The sequence below is a fragment of the Pocillopora verrucosa genome, chromosome 1, assembly GCF_036669915.1.
Source record: "Pocillopora verrucosa isolate sample1 chromosome 1, ASM3666991v2, whole genome shotgun sequence".
Classification (NCBI taxonomy): domain Eukaryota; kingdom Metazoa; phylum Cnidaria; class Anthozoa; order Scleractinia; family Pocilloporidae; genus Pocillopora; species Pocillopora verrucosa.
In genome coordinates this window covers 16,725,919-16,744,564 of record NC_089312.1, presented here as the reverse complement: position 1 = coordinate 16,744,564, position 18,646 = coordinate 16,725,919, and the positions used below count along the sequence as shown (strand labels likewise).

Below are 18,646 nucleotides of genomic sequence, written 5' to 3'. Positions count from 1 at the left end.
TATATAGGGAGTTGTTCAAGGAATGACTTTCTCATTCTCACCGTCTAGAAATTACCGGCCACAATAAGAAGTATTGTGTCGTATGCCATCTTAGTAAGCTTTCATGACATCTTTTATTTAAACGAAAGACATCAGGGCATTTCCTCTTGCGTTTACCGAAACTTCTTTCCCCTTTCCTACCTCTGGAACCGGCGGAGAACAGGAGAGCCGGCTGAGCTTAAAAAAAAAAACCTGAAATTGGTGGGTGGAAAGAGACAAAATACATACGCGCGCGCTGAAAGTGGACGGAACTGATAACCTTGATGTATAACATTTCTAAGTAGAGTCTTGTTAGTTGTTTAAACAATTGCGAGCCGGTTCCATGAAATAGTGTTATGCGGGGCTTGCCAAGCACTGTTCGCTTATCTCAGTAAATCTCGAGCTTCATATTGCTATATTAATACGTGATTTATTTGCCACTAGAAAAAAAACCAGCAAAACAAAGACGAAATGATAGAAAAATAAAATGGAACGAAATACAAGGGAAATGTTTTTGACAATGAAACGAGGTAAAAGTGGAATAAATTATCATCGGAGAATAATCTCATTTTCCTCTCTTTCGTCGGAATTGTAGATGTCAAAACAAGGAATCAGAGCCCTGTATCTTTTTACTTCCAACGATCTTTAAAATTCATAAAGGGAATTCAGACGAAAGTTCTCTACTAGAGTGCGTGCACTAAATTTTGCACGTGCTGGTCAAAATGCTAATTACCTGGAGTATTGGAGAGATGACGTATGCTTGTAGATGGGAAGAAGTTGAGCAAAAAGCAGCTACCACAACAGCTTGCCTTGAAATACCCGAAGCAAAACTAAATTTTCAACGCTGAAGAATAGAGTGCAAGCGAGAGAACACGTCGTTTAATTCCGAATCGTACGACGAGTAGTAAGAAAGAGCCGCACGCGAGTCGCGCGAATACTTCTCACAGTGAGGAAGATTCAAGAGTTCGAGCTTATGGAAAACCTTAGGTAATATTTCCTAGAGACTTTTGCTTGTTTAGAAAAAAAGTAGATTAGGGGTCGCATTTATACGGGTACCTATCTTTCTAAGGAGAAATAGAGTTAACTAATAGAGTTCCTGATTTTGATTTCTGATTTCTGATTTTTTCAATCTTTGTTTTACGTTTTACAATCCAATAGCTTGGAGTCATGTCGATTAATTTTCCTGCCACATTTGTAGCGAGTGCTCGTAAGAAACGATCGCAGAGACTGAAATTATAGGGTTAGTCTCTTGATCACGCGATCTTTTACGACACAGAATTTTGATAACTCACAAGTTTAGCTCTAAAGTTTGGATCGGCTGGTAAATTATGAGCTTCAAAATGTTTTATATACCCCGTTGAAAAGAAAGATTTCGGTACTCTATGGTATCCTTTACAATATAAATTTTTTTGTGATATTTAAGTAGTTGAAAGATTCGCAATGTCTAACAGAATTTTGAATATTGCAAAGTCTTAAAAGCGATGTTTTTCGTGTCCGGCTACAAATACATTCATATTTTTCTTCTTCGCATCAAATCATCGGTTTGATGTTGTATGTACACAAAAAATTAACAGGAGAGTCAGAAAAGTGATCAGTTTTGTGCCCATAGCATAATTCTGTATTGGAAACTGGAGACTAGTCATGAAATGGCTTCTGTTGATTGGCCTAAAAATCCCGCGTGACTTCTGTCTAAAAATGAGCGGGAAAATGAGACGCGGTGTGTCACGGTCGTTTCTTTGCTTCACAAGGTGGTTTCGGTGGTTTTGTTAGACTTTAAGCAGGTATCTTCGGTCAATTATGGGAAAACAAGAAGTCATCTGGCGTCAAAATATTCTTGGTGAGTAATTGTACTCTAACGCTAAATGTGATTGTAAATTAGTTTGTTTATTTGCTTCGGAGTTTTTGTGGCATCATCATAACAATCATTCTCCATGTGATTTCAACGGACCTTTCGGCTAAGTATCCGTGATTTAAATATCACTGTAAATGATTGCAGCCACAAATTGAATCATCATGAGATATAACTTAATTCTGCTCGGATCAGATCGTGTAATTTACCCGCAATATTTCATGATCACCCTTCGATTATTTAAGTTTTTATGATGCTAAAATTACAATATCATCATTACGTAATCAAATTATGGATCAAGTTATTTTAATTAAACTTGCTACATAATTATAAATTATTATCATTTACATTACTGTTCAAACTGCTTCATTGTGAAGATCATCTTTATTAACGGTTCAATTAAAGTCTAGGGTGTCCTTCTTGGAATTTAAGTTTTCCTGAGAAATGCATGCTTTTGGAAGAACACCATATTGATGATATTCACCGTTAGTCGAATTTTTTATCAACTTTTTGTTCTCTTTGCTATTACAAATATTACTGTTATTATCATCATCATTTACGTATTTTTAAAGCAAGTGCTTTTTTCTTGTCGTGCATCGGGAAGATTTAATTTTTAATCCTCTCGGCAGAGAAATAACGTTATTTTGCGAATTATTTCTATGTCAATATTAAGTGAGGCCCATCTTAGTTTATGGATTACACACGGTAATATATCACAAGTTACACCGTAGCGATATTGCGATACACAATGGTTTATGCATCACCAGCTAACACACAAGTACGATTTCTGTGATTTTTTTGTCATGAACCACCAATTGCAAAGGTTTGCGCGGTTTGGCAGCAGAATGCCACATGAGAGATTCTGTAATGAAAGGAAAGTGTTAGTGTGTGTCTCTCTTGCAGTCAAGCGACTTGTCCCTTAACGTAGAGACATCGATTAACTTTTTCCAACGCAACTGCAGACAAATTGTCAAAAAGGAAAAAAGCTATTTTATCTTTAGACTTATTTGTCTGCCTCCTCTTAGTACCTTTGAATTTGTTACATTGCTATTCGAGATGTAAATAAGATTATCTCGTTAACGCACAAAGCGAAACATACGACCCACACGTTTTTTTAAGGTCAGTTATTATCCTCCAACTAATGAAATTGTTTTCCTGAGAGGTGTTTGAGCGGTAATACATGGATGTCCCGTACAATCGAACGCGGTTTCGTCATCTTTATAACAGGCTCACAAAATCTGCAAACAGCCCTTTAGAGCTTTCTAAGGTAACTCGCCCAATTGACAGACGACGTAAATTCCCTTTGCAATTATTTAGGTAAAGGTTTAACCCTTTAACTCCCACGAGTGACCAATACAGAATTTCATTTTACAGTATCAGTACAATATCAAGCAGAAAAGTGATGAGAATGAAGAAAAATACTAATTAGGGGATTATTAGTTGATCCAATACTAAATTCTCCAAATTAACATCACAAGAACTATATGGCAGACAGTAAGGAGAATTCTTAATGATATCTTGGGAGTTGAAGGGTTAAATCTTATTTCATAGCCTAAAACCGTATAGACTTCTTTATTAGTTGAACGATTTAAGGCAGGTTTGAATGTGACGGAATTTCAAGAAATATCTTGACGTTCTTGAGAGCCGAATGTGATAAATCAACCTGAAACAAATAGAAAATTCCGAAAAAACGATGACTTCATACTGAGAGTGTTTCCTTAGACCACACAGTTGGTAAACAGCGGAAGCCGAACCCAGGATGTGATAAAAGCACAGAAATAATACCTCAGTTCCTCTATACGTGATTTAAAACTAAATCATGAAAGTTTCCGTAAGAGACACAATAGACTTTCAAAATACGTCAGGAAACATTTATACAGGTTGCTTTTAAAACGCAACAGACCACACAATTCGTCTGTTTCGCCTTAAAGAGCGTAAAAAAGATGCTCTGCAGCGCATAAACCATGGGGCTCTACAACAATATTACTCTGATGCTTTGCAGTTTACTCACTACATAAATATCGAAAGAGAGATCGTTGTGAGGCCTCAAGTTCGGCGCTTTGATTCCAGCTTGCCTCATGGTAGCGCATGATGAGAAGCGGCTCCGCGTATGTAATAAAATGTTTTCTGCTAATCATCGAATAAAAGGAAAACCGATCAACAAACTTACCGTCTTGAGTAGAAGACGAATGAAGCCTCATCTGGTATCAATTTTGAGTGACTCCTTTACTCCAACTAGTAATTGCATGGGTTGTTTTTAGGCAGACATTTGCCACCAAGTGTGCTCCTTTCATCTGTATTGTGCGTATGTCCATTAAGCCATACATTTGCTATGTGATTCCACTGCGGGGTCCCACGTGTTCCTAAATTAGTTTTGTAGAGGTGTGGAGATTAATGTACCTTCGCCCACTAGAAATGTTCGGTAGATAGCTTCCTTTAACGACCACAAATCTTACCTGTTTCAGCGAAATATCTTCCCCTTCTAGTCTGCTACGCAGATTAAGAGTAAATAGGCTGCATTTCAATCCATTTTTATCATCAAATCCCGCAAATTGAAATGGCTTGTCGATAACGATTTTGCCTGCGGCAAGTTTGACTTACCGCTGATTCGAAACTTCCTAGTCAAATCCGATAGAAAAGCGTGCAAAGCTGTAAAAGGTGCTCGAACGTTTCTATTATTTCCAGATCAAAGTCGCTCTTTCGATATGGCCAATTTATTTTTTCTTTCCTACCATATCTCTGATACACGCGTGGTACCTAGCTCGTTATTCGGTTCTCGATGGCCTGTTTACACAGCGTATCGTTCTTCTGGGTGTACCGACCTTCTGCAGAGAAAAACGTGTGCAAAGTGAAAATCACCAACCTCATCCTAGGTGGTCAAAGTACATTTATATGTCTATCTTTTTTTGACTTGGAAACAATGGTCTAAAGTTCGGTCTAGAAAGAACACGACTCCACGAGCCAGTATCTGACGCGTCTACTTCGGAGAGACCAAAGAGATCCGCAATTTTTGAACAAATTACAGACTTCTCAGTTTAAATTTAAAATTACGCCGAAAGTCGTATATCAACGCCATGTGTTCTCAACAGTTAACGGATTAATTTTGCGCCCTCAAGTTGCATGATAAATTCCCCATTTCCAAATGTTTTCGCCAAAGAAAGCAACCCTTTGTGATAATTTGCTATTTCTTGCCTGATCTTTTATCCACCACTTCTTAAATATATTGGTACAACGTTTAGGTTACTTGATCTTAAGGCCTTTATGCATTCTGGTAAAAGCTGATATTTATACGAACAAACTTTTGTTATTGCGATTATTATAACAATTCTGTAATTTTTCCGATTTTTTTCAGAGAATGAAAAGTGAGTGATCTATACGATTATGAACCTCGTCATTATTTCCCCACTGAAGAGAAGATGACATATACGATTATTCAATAATAATTACGCCCTCAGGCTATTTAAAATAGCCTTGAAGAGAGCTCAGCGAGGTACTACACCTACATCAAGGCCGGACAGCCAAAGTCAAATTAAGCGAAAGTTTTAGTGAGGTACCGACTACCGTTGAATTAATAGTTGTCTTTCTTCTTTTTTTGTTTGTACTATTTATTTTTAGGAAAGCACAGAATGAAAAGAAATATGTTTGACAATTTGTCTGACTTCTTGTAAGGCGCATTAAAAAAATATAAATATATCTCAGACCGTTTTAGCACCGGAAATTGCAGTTGAAAAGGTTACAGATAACGAGGATAGAAGAAGCCCAACAGATCGAGACACTGTTTGCAACTTTTTAGTTAAACAGAAATCGAAAGAAAAGCCATCGAAGAACTATTTCCAAGATTATTATTGCAGCCTCGAAGCACTCGCGAGTTGTGTGGCGAAACCACGTCCGGGCCAATCGCGTGAAAAATGAGAAAACGACATGACATAAAATCCCAACCCACCCAAAACTGTTTTTAATTTAAAGTGGGCTCTCACCTCTTAATTTAAAGACATCTGTTAGATCAGTTAGCAAACAAAAAAAAATCAAAACGGTTGCCTCAGGCTGCTTTCACAGCGGTTATTCCTCACCAGGCGCGAAAATTCAGCTAGTAATGCGTTGGATTAAAACCAAATTTTCCGGTAGGAAAAAAAACAACTTTTCGGCTTACTAGTGCGAAAAGAGGAAGTTCGTGGGTGCATAGAAAGTTCTCAAATCTTACCAAAATAAATTATTGACGTGGAAGTTACAATTGTAGTTTGAAAGTCTCTTTGTGGTTGTTAACGGATAGAACGGACCGGTTAAGTTATTTAGTCAATTGAACAATCTAGTTCGGAAATGATCTTCCTGAGAAAAACAACATTCTCACAAAGAATATAACTTTACTGTCAGAGAAGTGGTTTACACTGATTTTTAAAAGTTAACCTTGCATTCTCATCCTTTCATACTCAATAGAGCAACAAAAAGAGTATAAATTGTATCCTAATTAAAGTATCGTTTGCATCTTCAGCTGAATACACAGTTACGATAATTCCAAATCTTTGTAAACTTTCATACGAGGCGGTTTTTTTTAATACTATATATGATACAACCCCCCAAAATACCTATTTCCTTACAGACCAATATTAATCTACCGCATATTCCGGGTAATTCTCTGCCTTGGGTGTTACAATTTGGGCTTTCGGAATGCCGCCTTCAAAAAATTGTCCCAAGAAAAACAATTTTGTCCCTGGCCAAACAATGGGTAGTTTTTCTTTCACCTCAGGGGTTACCCGTAACAGGACACCTCGGATGAAAGCCCCTGTGGTATCACTTCTCATCTGAGAACTTCTCATTTACACTTGACATGGTGAGAAAATATCTCCTATAAATCATATAAAAGCAGGCAATTTATGAAGACCTCGTTGGTTCGTCTCAAACTCAGAACGGAGAGAGATAATTTGTAGACTGCTTCAGCGACCGACGATTTTTCTACGATGGAGACCACACTATCGTCCCTGAGCGTTAACGGTCTTATTTTAATCCTGTAAGTCGTGATAATTTGTAAACGTCCTGTTTCAGACAACATGCCACACGTGTTGCTAAATCCTAATATTCTCTAGACTGATAAAATCTCCGTATCTCTTCAGTCTGCCGTTTAGTTTCAGCACCAGTCCTGTTAAGAGAGGAAGACTTCTGTACCCCATCTCGATTTGTCCAACAGACGAGTCCTTACCGGTAAGTAAAGATATTTAAACTCAGTAAAACAATATTATGTGAAAAGGGACCTTTCTCATTAGTTTTGTTATTTCAGATTGACAAGAGAATAGCATGCCATGTTGCAAAACAAAACGTTACTGACCACTACAGTACTCCCGTTGAGAGAATTGTTCAACTCTATTCAAGAGCCTCAACTGGTCATGTTCAAATTATGAAAACTGGACTTGATGCTCTGGGTCAGGACGGCTCAATCTACGGTAAGAGGATAAAGCATTACCTAGGTACTTGAGGATTAAACGGGAATTGTTGCTCAAATGCAAACTATCAAAGGTCTTGAAAGGTTCTCGTAGCATTTTTTCGTGTATCGTTTTCTTGAGATCAGTTTGCTTATGCTTTCAGAGAAAACATTAAAACATTTTTCAAAATAGCGCTACTCAACGGATATTACTCGCTATTGTATCTGGTAGAATTTCTTGGGATTCATATTTTGGATGTAGTTTCTAGATTAACATAAATATCGTGATAATCGTATTTCGTGATGAATGAAAGCAAACGATCATATGGGGACCATATGAAAAATCAGCGCTATTTGCGAGGGACACGCTAATAGCAATAAGCTCTCAATGTATTCCTTGATGTATTTACCTTGAAAATTTTTCTCCATAAGCGTTGCATTTAGGAAGGTATCTCGTCTTAAATGATCATTTTTGTGGCTCGTCACTTTTAATTGTAAATATAATTTCTACACGTAAAGGCGATAACCTTTCCGTTTCCGTTCTCAGTTCTCTTGAATAAATCGTTTTTTAGAACAACCATCGTAAGTCAGCAGTATAAGACTGACTGATTTTAGAAATTGAAGCTTCAATTTTTTTTCTGGTGAGATGAAGTGAGAAAAGCTTTGAGAAACTGGCGAGAGTCAGTTGCCATCGCCGGCTACAAGCTAAATTCGTGGTTTTAGGGCTGGGTCGTAGCGCCACAGGAATCGGAACTAAATGGGCCGCAAATGCTCTATACTTTACTCTCTGTTCGTTTCACAGTTTTCGGCTTTTCATGACAAAATCCGGTGATTTATTCATTTAAAATTACCCACAGAGATTTTGTGGCTTTGGCGCGGGGTGAAAGAATAAAATGGCACAATTTTTCGACTGAACTTCTAAGCAGACGATGCGTTCATCAAAGGCGGTGAAAGCTTGATAGCAATGACGCGACGTAATATTCATTTTCCGCGTGTTTCGATCACAAAATTAAGCGAAACTGGAAAAAAAATTATATAAATAATTAAAAAAATTATACAAGCAGGAATGCAACAATTTATCATTTCCTACGTTATGTTGGCCCTTGGTTCATACTCTCTTAAGGTTATTTAATTATTTACGTCCGTAATAACGTAAATTAGCAAATGTTATTGTCCAAGATCTGTTTTTTGGAAAGTAAACTATCTAACAGTGTTTTAGTATAAAAAGTCCTCGCTGATGAGTAGTGCCGTTATCATTGTTTATTCAGCTTGTAGCTTCGCTAATTGTCCCGCGTAATGGAACATGTGAGATGTTATTTTTGCGGGTTTAGTGTATTAAAAATTCTTTTTAGCCTTGACATTATTTTCTAATTTGGTGGGTCAATGCGTCGTGAGACAGGTTGCGTTGATTAGCGGTAGTTTGGTCGGCTTTATTTGATACTTGAAGTAGAGATACAAAACAGCTTTGCAACTGGCATGGTGCCTCTAACAATTACTGAACTTGCAAAATAAAAGTATCCGCTAATTTTTGCTTGATTGACATTACCCTGAAAAGAGTGGGTCATAAATTGCCATCCTAGAGCTAATAATAAACAATTACAAAATGGAGTTTAAGGGTAGGACTTGAAAAATTCAGCCTTTCAAATCATCTTTTTCGATGTAAATTCTTTATCAAATCATTAAAGCTTCGTGTTTGCGGGATAAGTCAACCATTCCTAATTTTCTGCGTAAGTTAGAGGAAATTCAGTAAATCGCTAAGTACCGACGTAACTATTTGTGTAGAGAGAGTTAACAGTCAGTTCCCGTTATTATTACGGTAGGTCAGACCGTAAGAATAAGGATAAGCAATGAAGAGGGCGGAAAAATAACAAAAATATCGAACACTTATCTTGTTGATGATTCTGTTGGTGATTTTTACAAGGCTCTTCTCTCTGTTTGTGTTTCATTCTCATTTCCTGTTTTTGCTCACGTTTTCATGATATTCTTTACCTGCTGTGCTAACAAAGCTCTGGCAGAATTGGTTTCAAAAAAGCATAAAGACAAAGCCAAATCCAGTTGCAAAGGTTTTGTTTGTAAACATCGGCCTAAGGACACAAAGGAGCGGAATTGGTTCGGTAGGGTTGAGAAGATTACCAGATATTTCACCGCCCCCCCCTCCCCCCTCCAATTTTAGTGCCGCTTTTTTCGATAAAATGTGTGGAACATGTCATGACATTTGCTCAGTACTTCTTCGCTTCTTCGCAGAGTTAGTTGTCACCTTCTTGTATTCAGCATTTTTGACGAAATCAAACGGCGGGGTCTTTAAACCATTGCAATTTCTTCATCCAGAGAGACGCCATGTTTCTCATGGGTTTTTAATTTTGCCGGCGAAGTTTGAAGTTACTCACTTCTGTGACAAAATGTAAAGTACACCTTGACTGGATGTCTGATATCCATATCGATCAGAAACAAAGCTTTTGTCTTTGCGAAGCTTTTATCTTTTTTGCATACTTTTTTTGCAACGTTTTTATTTCATCACATAACTTTAACAATTCACCATATTGCAAGAAAACTTTTCGGTAGTTCATGCAGTGAATTACTCATTCTTTGAGTTTTCCGGGAAGAACTTTTTTCTTTGGCTGTAAATCTCTGTCAGGAACTAACTTTTAAAATCACCTATTCATAATAATTAACAAGAATAAAAAGGTTTTTTTTTTTTTCAGCTTTACAGAAGGAAGCGATACACATTATTTTTCATGTGGGAAATTGTGTTTCGTGCTATTCATGTACAGTTATTTGTTGTTAGTTTAATTGTTCCGCAGTTTTTTCTGAGATGTGTTCCTGTGAATTGGCCGCAGAAACTACCTTTGATTAAAACAAAGTGAATATCTGCTTGGCCACCGAAACTTCTTCCGTTTTCTCAATCTGCCCGTTACTTCTCTGGACGAATTTTTGATACTAATGCAGAGCTAGTTCCAGCATTTTCGTGTAACTGTTCAATCAACATCGACTGATTGGTGCAAGCTTTTTCCAGTTGGTATTCTGAATGCAATGTTAAAAACAGTATGAGAGCTATGTTTGGGCCATATGTTTCGTCCTTAAAGTGAGTGTTTATATACTTGAAGGAAAACTACTTCCTCAGTTATCGTTAGCTATATCGTTACTATCAGAGTCTTTTTGGCTGGTGGCAATCAACAGTTGAGTTCTTGAGTCTTACCAAACGCTGAATCAATTTTGCAAGTTGCGGATAGAATGGTAGATGTTTAGTGTCTTTCCTATAGTTGAAGACTTTCCTCATTTAAGGATTTCCCCTAGCCGACCGCACAGTCAGACAGAATGTGAAAACTCCCAGTAAACTGGGGCCATCTTGTTGAGTCGAACTTGAAAAGCGTTGTGATTTGTATATTGAGTAATTATGATGAAAACAATGATTCTCCTTGTCAAAAGTAAGCATGTTATGGGTCCACTACAAGGTCTCGCTCCTTCCCTAGGCTGCTCGAGAGATATAATATCTTGACGCATATCTTTATTTAATTATGTTACAGCCCCGTTTTCTTCACGTTTGTTTTTGAAGCCCTCATGTTATCATTCATTTGTTTACTATAGCGAGACTGGTGCTGGAGTCCGACAACTTTGGACGGATAAAGATCAAAAGGGAGAAAACAAACCGCTACATCTGCCTGAGTAAAAAAGGAGATCTCGTCACCAGGGTGAGGCTTGATTCGTTTATAACCTATGCTCTATTTCATTGCACTAGTGTTGTTACCATTCGACAATGAATATGCAACTGAGAAACATAATAAGTATCGTTCTCGGTTTCTACTGATTGTAATATTTTTGAACGAATTTACTTAGTGTCATGACTTTTTTCCGTCATTTTATTTGTCAGTTCATTGTGTTGATCAACCTTATTAAAGTTAGATACCGGGGTATACTGACGGCCGAATCGGTTTTTGGACTAAAATACTGACGAGAAGGAGAAAATGGATATCAGTTACTTAGTTTCAAAGGGACTGTTACATGAAAGAGCAATATATACAATCGAGCGATAAATTCATGGACTCGAAAGTTTATGAAATCCTTTCAATTACAATTATACTTATATTATATATTATATTAATTATACCCAACGCTCGGAAGAAATTTGGAAACCTGATAAAGACAAGGACTTTCGTTTCGGTTTCAAACATAAAAAACTTTATTAAGGGTATACTTTTTTCAAGAAATTCCTCCAACATTAGTTAAGAACGCTAGATTTTCGTCTAAAATGAAATATCAAAGCAAAATATGTTCATTCTCTCTTTTTTTGTAATAATGTTTAAACAACAGTTACATTGACTGTGATAACTCTTTTTCCCTAAATAACAATCTCAGATCTTCACAGCAAATTATCAACGACAAGCACTCATTTAAGGTCTTATTCTAATAACATTCTCTGTAGTACTCCGATGAAGTTGTTCACTCCTTCTTTGTCACTAGTAAGGGCAATCTTCAGTAAATATAACTGTCCAACATCTAAAATTCAGCGTAGCATTTTTGCGTTTCAGATCTGAGAAGGTTTTAACTCTTTGTTTCGTCAACGATTTTCTTGAAAACTGCGGGTTTTTAAAAGGTTCAGTTTAGCTGAATTCCACTTAAACCGAAAAAAAAAAAACATTTTAACGCCTTTTTCGCACTCGAAATCGACATGAAATGTTCAGTGTGAACTATTAGAGCGAGAATTGAGACGCCTCGATTGTGCTTTGATTTTTCCTTGTGGGTCACGTGACTACATACACTGATATCTACCTCCTGCATGCTTTACAATAGTTAAGAGCACCGTCTAGGTTTCTTCAATCGTTAATCAAAATACTGTGAGATCGGATTATTTCTCAGTGCTTTGTCGTTTGTGTTTTGTAGCTGTTTATTGAACTGCCCGAAAACAACTTTTTCAGGTGATTTTTGCCCACAGTAAACCCACGCACGTTTATTGCTCTTTTTCTTTTCATTTCGTACGATTAAAGCTTCGTATTTTGCACAAAGGAAATACATTGATTCAAGAATACTAAGAGAAGATGAAGAACAAAACGACAGGGCCATGCTGACATCTTATTACTAGAGGTTAAAGTAGGCTAGGAACGTCCACGCTATTTTAGTTTTTAGCAAGGCTGAGAAAAAGAGATACTTCGGTGTATTTCATAAATGAACTCATTCTACTCTTGCAACCTAGATTGCGCAGCATGCACCAGGTATACCCCTCTTTTTTTAAGTGATTAAAGTACGACTCAGGCTCAGTTTTACCATGTATTTTCATTTTTCCCTCGCATATTTAGGGTAGAGTTTAAAACATCAAGATTATGTTGTAGTTTTAGATCAAGCAATAGAAATATTTTAACACTCGACCAAGTCCAATTATCCAATGGCCATTGTTCGTTACGTGTATGGAAACTTTTACTGCTGTAATGATTGTTAAATTTAGTGTAAGTGGAAAACAAGCTGAACGCACTATCAATTTTTTCCCAGATCGATATCGTAGAAGTTTAAGTACAATTTAGATAAATAAATCAATACGAAAGCTAATCTAAGCGAGTAACCGAGATATCGTGCATTGTTACACTACTAAAATTCGTTTCTAAAGTAGTAAAGTACAGCTCTGTAGAGAGGTAATATAGCACCCGAGTTTAGAAGCGCAAACCTTTGCATCACCTTTCGCGCGTGAAACACGATCTAGAAATGCCTGAGACGTCATTGCACATGTTCCAGGCGGGAGATTTCATCACGAACTTAACATTTTTTTGGCGCTGGAAATATTTCTGGAAGAATACAATGGATTCCTCCATTTCTCTGCAAGGGATGCTATTCATGTTATGTATACCACAGCCAAAATGTTCTCCCACGGAGTTGAGCGTACGTCACGCTGCGCGGTAAGATGTACCTCACGAAGGGTCTAAGGTTTTGTGAAAACAATATGATGATGTGTTGCTCTTATCGACAATACATGAGGCAGCCTTTTGCACTTTTCACAAAAAACCCTTCATATTACTGATAGAAATTAAATGAAAGCTTAACTACAACGTGATGACCATTCTCAAGTCTGGTTTAACTGATGCTCAATCTTTTCAATTAAATCATTTTTAATCGCACACGGTTTTTTTTTTTTATCTATTTCGCGACTATGTTTGGCAGAGGGCGCACCAACTTTAGATTGGAGTCCAATTAAAATCAAAAGCACGGTTATTGAAACACCAGTCCTCTCTTTAATCTTTTAGTTGGGATAAAAACTCTCAAAAAGCAGCTGGAAACAATGGTTGAAGGGCAAATTGACCAAAGTAATAGAAAAACAAACAAACATGGTGTGTTCAATGACTCTAATAATTGGTTAAAGACCCGTTTGTGATGCTTAACTTGTCTGAAGCAACCATATTTTATTATTTTGGATTTTAAACGATCAGTAATATAACGTCTGTTGCCCTGTCCTTTAATTGTCTCTGGCTGCTGGACTCACAAAATAGTTCACAGCTTACCGCTGGCAATCATTCATTATGATCTATCACATCAAGACATCACGCGAAACATGTCTGAACTGTATTGAGACTTACAAGCTTACTTGTACCTGCTGCAAAAATGAGGATTCAATAAGTTAATAAAGGTCAAACTGGAGCATTTCGTTGTACATTGACCAGTCATTATTGTTGGTCTTCTAATGTCGTGTTGCTACCTAATTCCTCGATATCTACCTTCGTAGGGGTTCAGTCTTTGACTAAATTATTAATTACTACCTTGTTTGTCCTCAAAGTTGCGGTGTGAAACTAATTATACCACCAAGAATAATTTCTGTCAACGGGTATTGGAAGTTGAAAGTACAATATCGTTGCAATGTTTAGCCAATTTGCACTCAAAAACACCGCTTCAGATAAAACTAATTGACTGAAGATGGAGATTTTTTTCTGTGGCGTCCTTTATTTCTACTGCACTCTATGTCAAAAGACCAAGGTCGTCGAGAAAAACTGATGAAAAACGAAAGAAAATATGAATTAGAACCCGGCTAGATCGAATTAGAATATTCATCTGCAATTGACTCTGCTGCTTTACTCTGAACTTACAGCCGCAAGAACCCAACGTTCAGACTCCTAAATCCCATATATCAAGCAAAGCACCTAAATTAAACAGTTATCTCGAAGCTAATAATTTCCATGATTTATGTTTATAATCAGTATTCACACCTTGTTTGAATCAAAATCCGACAAACGCTCGACTAAGTCTTTTGCAAATCTGTACCTGGCCGATAACAAAATCCACCCCACACGCCAAGCGGTGATAATTATCAAATTTCGTTTCTAGATATCCTGGTGAAGTTGTAAGAGTTGGTTACCAGGGTTAATCGGTTGTCGTCACATTTGCTATTTTCAGAATTTCGTGAGTACTGCCTCCTCCAAGTGTTGATTAACTTACTGTATTACAATGGCATGCGATGCTGGGAACTTTCCATGGGCGAGCACGCTATCAGTGGCGCAACATGTGGGAATATTTGTATTGATTTTTATTGAATATTGGTAGTGTGCAGTAAATATCTAGAGGTGTTTACATGTGCTTAAGTAAGAGCGGCAAGTTGATTGGCTGAGCTACCGGACACCGTGAGCCTCTCAGATAAGCCATTGCCTTATAATGAATTCCTAAAGCTTCTACTTCAGCACACTTCTATAATACCATATCAGAAGTGATAGTTATTTCAAACTTCAGCCCTGTCAACTGTGACCTACTTTTGTAAGAGCAAAGAATATAAGAGTATCGCAATATAAGATTAGAACCCTTGAGCAGTTATTTCCTTACCCTAGATGATAATTATTCCGGCCCTGGTCACAGGGCAGAGTCTTCGGTTAAATCGACGACCAAACAACCGTTTTTAGAGAACATAATTCGTTAGGAAATTTGGTGTGTCATAGTTGTCTCCTTCTTACATGTCTCTTTCATAACTTGAAAGTAATCTTGATTCCCCACCGGCTTAAACTTAAATTACCATTCCATTCCAACTTTACCCAAGATATGATGTTATTGTCTTAATTAAAGGGTAAAAAGGGCGGAAGAATATCTCCACATTACTTTGGGAAAAATTTGTATTCAGCATTTCGCATGTAACTCACCTTCCTGCTGTTACTTGGTTAATTAAATCAGCAGAAAGGCATTTCTTCCTGAACGACTTGAACTGAGAAAAATTTGCAGAGTGTGAATAACTACGAGCCATGACAATCTGCTTTGCAAGCTCTGGTTAAGTGGGTCATTCTTTTCTCACCTTCCTCTCAAAGAGGAAACACAGTTTATTCTAGAAATTAGTCCAAGAGGGCCCCCTTCTTTAATTTTAGGGGGGGTCCTTTATCAAGAGAGGGGGTCCAAAAGATGGGGGTGGCCAAAAGGTGTTTGAACTTATTTGTATAGTCTGGTCAATAAGGAAACGAAGAAGAGAAAGACAATAGAAACAGCAAGAGGCTACAAAAGTTCGAAGTGAGTTTAACATAGTAACTGTCAGATCAATCTTGTTGCCATAAGACCTGCAGATACTTTAAAATAGTAATAATTAAAAAAACACAAAACACAACAAAACGAAACAGAAACAAACAAAAATAGCATTTAATATGTACTTATCCTTGTGCACAACTTTTTGGGCACAACTTAATTAATTATTTGTTTTAATAATGTGTTGTTTCACCGTGAATTGTCCAGGTGAAGAAGCAAAAGTTTGCCGCAATGAAAAGATGCATTTTCAAAGAGGAGATGACAAGCGATGGTTACTTTCAGTACAAATCAGCCAGGTATCCACAATGGTACATCGGTTTCTCCAAAGGAGGACGCCCTAGGCACGGAAGTAGGAGTGCCAAGCGAGCAATATACCGCCATTTTACAATAAGAAACACACCAGACAGAAGATACACCAGGAGAGTGGCCAGAATTAAAAGAATTATCATCAAGTGGCTCAGAAAGAGGTTAAGGAGGGCTTAATCTTTTAACTCCCAAGGTCTGATAAGCAATTCTTTCTTTTGGCTGCTATACATCTTCTTGTGAAATAGTTCAGAGAATCTGGTATCATGTTACCCTAACACCATCTGGTGGAAACGTTTGTCTATTCTCATCGTCTGTTTGATGGATAATTTATTGATACTTAAAGGAGAAACTATATCTTAACTACTTCTGTGAGCTCTGAGGGTACCAGTAATGCTCAACCTGGAGCAAACAAAGCATGTACATGCTCAAGACATTACCAAAACCGATGGAGAACAACTTCGTTTGGAACGAAGGGAAAATTGAAGTGAATCAATTTCGCGTGTAATCGAGTTCAGCTCTGTAAAGGGTAGTACTTTTGACAGTTTGATAGCGTGACTCATGGTGTAAGATTAATTGTAGGACTCTTTAAAGACGGAGATTCTTGAGCTCTACTTGAAAGACTTATGTAGTTAGTATGACCATAATCATCACGGAAAACGGCTTACACCAGTGTTACTTTAAGTCTTTTATAATCTTAAAAGGAGATAGTGTAGGAATAATGTACATCATTATACCTTTTGAATTATTTTTGAGAATATTCACAGTAATATTTTTGACTGTGGAAAGGCAAAATTAAGGAATACGAGATGAACGTTCTAGACCGATGTTGACCCTGAAACGTGTCCGTTTGGTTGATTGTAATTACCCTTTCATACCTAAGAGGTAATTTATGATATTATGATAACCCAGGAAAGTTCTAGACCGAAGTTCCAATCGAAACATTGAGGTTCGCTCGCGCTAAAACGTATCAGAATACTTTTGAAGAATTTTTTTTGTTTCTTTTCACCCAAACTTGTCAGTTATAATGGAGGAAATCTGACGTTTGAAAAATATTTAATCTCTGTCAAAGTATTTATGTTTTTTTTTTTCTTTTAAGTGAAATAGCAGTTTAGGTAAAGTTTAAAGATGCGTCAGTTTAATGAGTGATTGCTCCATGTTAATGCTTCTTCGAAGCTGTAGTCAAGATCAACTATTACAAAAACAGAAGAGCTAACTACATTTAAAGGAAAATGTTGGTAATGTGTCGATGAAGTTAAATCATGCAAACAAAGGGCTCAATGTTGCTAGTACCATTTATTTTAACGAGGCGGTTAGCCTTCAAGCACCATGCAGTTATATATTAGAAAACTCGCAATTTCGGTGTTGTCAGCGGTATGAGAAAGCAAACGGAAACTCTTATTTGTAATTAGTCCTTGAGTCCATATGGAGTGCTTTTTAGAATCTACCTAGCAAAATGAGACGCAGTATTCGTATGATCAACAAACTGAGGACCCTTACGCCAGAGCGTAAACTTGATAGAAAAGAGTGTTTCAGTCATCGCTTCCCCATCGGGCCATTCCTTAATTCAACGCGCCTACTAAGTCCAAGGCTACAAAATTTAGAGAAGAGTGAAGCTGGTTTTTGATCATAAGAAACTTATGAAGTCGTCCAGATTTACCTGTGCTTCAAATGTAATATGATGTCTATCACTTTTTTGGGTTTCATCCAAATCTCGTAAATCACTGTTCATGTAAGCCGTGTCACGTGACGTCTCGATATGATAATAAAACCAGGCGTACCCATGACACTGCACGTGAAATCTAAGGCCTAAAAGCTGAATTATTGGCGCACCGACTGCTCGTTTCTCTTCAGGTCTTTGAGATTGTGTGGGGAGCCCCAGCGTCTGCAGCCGCTACCCCAGGTTACACTGCACGCATCTCTTTCCGTTGGCGGCCAAGGCAGAGAGCAGAAGCGGTAACCCAATACAGTCCAGTTCCTGTCTTTATTTCATTTCGAAAATACGAAGCTATAAAGATTATCGTGTAAATATAAAGTCATCATTGTAAACATGACACTTCAATATCTCAGTAGTTCGGTGAACTGAAGTGCCTGAGTGCTGTGAAGACGGAATGCGACTAGAACCAATACTGATAGGCTCTCAGTACAAAGGATAACAAGAAAATTCATTAAATCAGTGTGGTAAATATGTTTTAAATCGGTCGTTTCTGTGAAGGAAGTAAATTACCATTACCCTAAACATCTTCTTTAATGCTGATTTTGACCTGTTTAGGTTCTCCTTGATTCCTAACTAGCTACCAGCATGATTGTGATCAAAGCCCATGAAATTACTTTCATAGGAATCTGTTTACTGCTCCTAGGGTGTTTGTACTCTTATAACATTCGGGCTACAACAGAGAAACATACTCTAATTTGGCGTGATCGAGGAAAGTCGAACCAATTACGCTGATAGTCTTGTTCAAAATTTCACTGTTAAACTTTTTCGCTACTGAGAACGTCTACAATATTCAATTATGCCCAGAAAATCTGGCACAGATACTTGAGATCGAAATTGTTATCTTCTGTATCTGACAAAGGTATATCCGGGTCAATGA

General features: G+C 37.4%; 1 pseudogene; it reads left to right on the top strand.

The window, feature by feature from the left end:
• Positions 1-6,912: 6,912 nt before the first annotated feature.
• On the top strand, positions 6,913-17,839 carry LOC131784122 (fibroblast growth factor 18-like; annotated as a pseudogene).
• Positions 17,840-18,646: the final 807 nt, after the last annotated feature.